General features: G+C 46.0%; 1 pseudogene; it reads left to right on the top strand.

Annotated features, from left to right (window-relative positions):
• Window positions 1-766: 766 nt before the first annotated feature.
• Window positions 767-1,933, top strand: LOC148111956 (endogenous retrovirus group K member 9 Gag polyprotein-like; annotated as a pseudogene).
• The last annotated feature ends 2,164 nt before the right edge of the window (window positions 1,934-4,097 follow it).

Here is a 4,097-nt window from a genome sequence, read left to right on the forward strand (position 1 = left end):
TGAAAAGTGAGGTAATCAGATAGCAGGAGATGGGCCTCTCGCCTGGTAGTAACTGGTACCATATAGCTAAAGTTAAGTTTTGTTTTTCACACCTCAAGTATCGCTTTCCTAGAAATCACGTGATTTTCAGTAATTGGTAAGAATGTGAAACTTATATTTGGAGAATTTATGGATGTTTTTCTATCTCTTGTATGTAATATGAGATGTGTAGCCATAATAACGCCTTCTGATGACGCTGTATTTTGATAACTAATAAAAGAGATGGCAGGCTTTTGTTCGCTGCGCCATCATCCCGAGAAGCACCTGCGTTTGTGTATTCTCTAATTCGGCCATTCATGATGAGCCCGCCAAGTTGATTCCAACATATGGTGACCCCGACGTGATTCATGGATCGAGCACGTCTCTTGGCACCCTCATACTCATTCGGCTGGAAGAGCCTCTGCAAACCAGGGCCGGTCGTCGGCGAACGAAGCACCCTCCCATAATCGTGAGTATGGGGGCAGAATTCTCTAAGCCTCAGGTTATGCACCTCCACGAACTTAGAGAATTGGCCAAGTCCTCAATTATTGTTTTAAAACATAATGGGAAGAGTCCTCTACTTCCCTCAAAATCAGACCTAACTTCCCTTCTTAAATATATTTACAAAAATTGTCCCACTTATCCAGAGAAGGGATCCATCAAAACTTCCACATGGATAAAACTGGGGAAATATCTTCATGAGACGCCACGGGCTCCTGCGAAGATATTATCCTCCTGGCGGATAATCATGGAATGTCTGCAAATTCACGAACAAGCCATGAAAGGAGAACCAGATCCTCCGCCGCCTTATGAATCTGGCGAAAAATTAACCCCACCAGCCAAAACGGCAAATCCAACAGAGGTTTATACGGCTGCTACAGCGCCTGAAAACCTCATACAATCTGACCCTCCTATTCCAAATCAAACAAACATGGGCACGGTTGCCTCTGCATTACGAGAGGCACAATTGAGAGGCGAATTGGAGATAGAGGAAGCCGCTCATTGTTATCCCGTCGCTTTAGGTCCGGATCCAGCCAATCCCAACGGACCTCAGATTCTTGTTTACACCCCAATGCCTTATAAAATTGTAAAAGACCTGAAACAAGCGGCTAGTCTTTATGGTGTTACTTCACCTTACACCCAAGGACTGTTCGCAACCACGGCAAATACTTTCCAAATGGTCTTAGAAGACTAGAAATTGTTATTTGGCATGATTCTTACTCCTTCGCAATACACAGTGTGGTATTCTGAATATGAAAAGGAAATTGAAAGATCAATCCGAAGGGGTTTACCACAAGGTGTCACAAACGGGCATTTGTTGGGGGGACCTGGCCAGGGACCTCAACAATACGCTCAAATACCCAGGGAAGCCAGTGAGATTATATCACAGGCTGCGATGATGGCCATAAAAAGGGTTGATGACACCATGGACGGTCCTAAAAAATCATTCTCCAAGGTGGTTCAAGGACCGAATCAGGCTTACAGTGACTTTATTGATGATTTGCAAAAGGCTATTAGCCGTCAGATTGACAACCCTGAGGCACAAGCTGAATTGTTAATTAAATTGGCTTTTGAAAATGCAAATTCCGACTGCCACCGTATTTTGCAACCTATAGCAAACCAACCAGGTGTTACTATTGCTGATTTCTTAAAGGCATGCAGGGTGGTAGGGACACAAACCTATCAAATGGATGCTTTAGCAGCAGCACTTCAACAAACGGTGGGGAACCCTAACGGTAATTGTTTCAATTGTGGAAAACCTGGCCACGTTAGGGCACAATGCCGAGCCCCAGGGTGGGGGCAGAGTAAAATTAGCAATCAGAGTGCAAAACCAAAAACAGTATGCCCTCGTTGCAAAAAAGGATTTCATTGGGCAAATCAGTGCCGTTCAAATCCTCTCCGACAGGGAAACTAAAATCGGGGCATTCAGCCAGTCCCGCTCAAAAGGCTGAAAGTAACCCATTTCCTCCCCCTTCTCCTGCTTCAATAGATCTCGTGGCCAGCGAGTCCATCGACGCCCCATCCCCCGCTACTGCTTATTTTCTGCCTTTACGCCCCATAGGGCGGATACACATCCCGCCCCAAGCCCCTGTCATCATCTTTCCTCACAGGGATCTGATTTCTCAGGGCGTACTTGCTTCACCTTTTCTTCGGGATTCCACTGACTTTTCCTCTTTTGCTTTGGTTTTTTCTGTGAATGTTCCGCTGCACATTCCTGAGGGACAATTAGCAGCCACTATGATTCCCGTACCAGCAGTGTTAGAAACACAATCCTCTATTTTGACCATTGAAAAAGATTTACAACAAGCCCGCCCGTCCACTGCTTTTACGATCCGCCATAAATCCTTTTCTGGTATTTTAGATACCGGGGCCGACGTCACAGTCATTCGTGCCGAGGAATGGCCTTCAGACTGGCCCACTGAATCCTCACCCGCAGTACGAGGAGTGGGTGATGTCCAATCCACATTGATTAGTAAGGAGTGGCTGCCGGTAAAGTCCCCCGATTCTTCTATCATTGCTTACATAAAACCTGTAATTCTTCCTTTGCATGTTAACCTTTGGGGCAGGGATCTTATGTCTCAGTTTCATGCCAAACTTATCCTTCACTAATGTCTCAAGAACCTGCTCCCCTTCGCCTTGCTCTTACTTCTGCTTCTCCCGTGTGGGTGGACCAATGGCCACTCATGCAGGAAAAGCTCACTGCGCTGCACCTTTTGGTTCAAGAACAGCTGCAAAAGGACCATATTGAGCCCTCTTTTAGCCCGTATAATACACCGGTCTTTGTGATAAAAAAGAAATCGGGCAAATGGCGCTTTCTAAGTGATCTTAGGGCCGTAAATAAAATAATTCGACCTATGGGGGCACTTCAATGCGGCCTCCCAAACCCAAATTTGATACCAAAAGATTGGGATTTAATGATCGTGGATTTAAAAGATTGCTTCTTTTCAATACCTTTACATCCCCAAGATAGGCAAATATTTGCTTTCACAGTCCCAGAATTCAACAACGCTCGGCCTACAGCCCGCTATCAATGGAAAGTACTTCCACAAGGCATGCTTAATAGCCCTACTATGTGCCAACATTATGTGGATGTTGTTTTGCAACCCTATCGCTCCTCTCTTCCTCATTTTTCCATCTATCACTATATGGATGATATCCTGGTGGCCGCACCGGGGCCTCCAGGTACCGTCCATACTACCTTGCCTCTGCTTGAATCCATATTAAAAAGGGGGGGGCTTCAAATAGCTCCCGACAAAGTTCAGACTGTTCCTCCTTTCCTTTACCTAGGTCATAAATTACTTTCTTCTTGCGCTGCTCCTGAGCTTCCGTTTCTTTCTTTACCCCTAACCCCAACCCTGGTACAGCTGCAGCAGTACCTGGGGACCATCAACTGGGCACGCCCGTTCTTGGCCCTCACCACTGCACAACTGACTCCTCTGTTTAATGCACTAACGCAAGGAAAACACCCGGCTGATCTAATATCCCTCAATCAGGAACAACAATTGACGGTACAATTGGTTAATGATACATTGCGAGAACGCTGGGTGGATAGGGTGGTACCAAATGTTCCCCTGGCTCTTCTTCTTTTCAATACACCCCAGCTCCCTACGGCAGCAATCATTCAAAATACATCCAAATTGATCATTGCTGAATGGGTTCACCTCGCTCACACTCCGCGAGCGACCATTACAGCAAAACCAAATCAATATGCTATTTTAATTCAAAAATGCCGAGCTAGAACCAAGGCCCTAGCCGGAGTGGAGCCTTCAACACTTTATGTCCCTTGCTCACTTGCTACCTGGGAAGCCCTGCTCTCCACAAGTGATCAATTGCAATTTGCACTCGCTGATTGGCCAGGAGAAGTATCATGCCACCCGCCCCCAGATCCCAGATTGTCACTTTTAAAAACCATTCCTTTTGTTTGGAATTCCCCGTTGGCATCTGGCCCCATACTGAATGCTGCCACTGTGTTTGCGGATGGCAGTAAGACATATGGAGCTTGTGTATGGCAACATAATGGAAAATGGCAAAAAAAGATTACTCTCCCTCAAACATCAGCACAACGTGCTGAACTAGCT

This window comes from Pantherophis guttatus, chromosome 15 (assembly GCF_059756535.1).
Source record: "Pantherophis guttatus breed Tessera chromosome 15, ASM5975653v1, whole genome shotgun sequence".
Lineage (NCBI taxonomy): Eukaryota > Metazoa > Chordata > Lepidosauria > Squamata > Colubridae > Pantherophis > Pantherophis guttatus.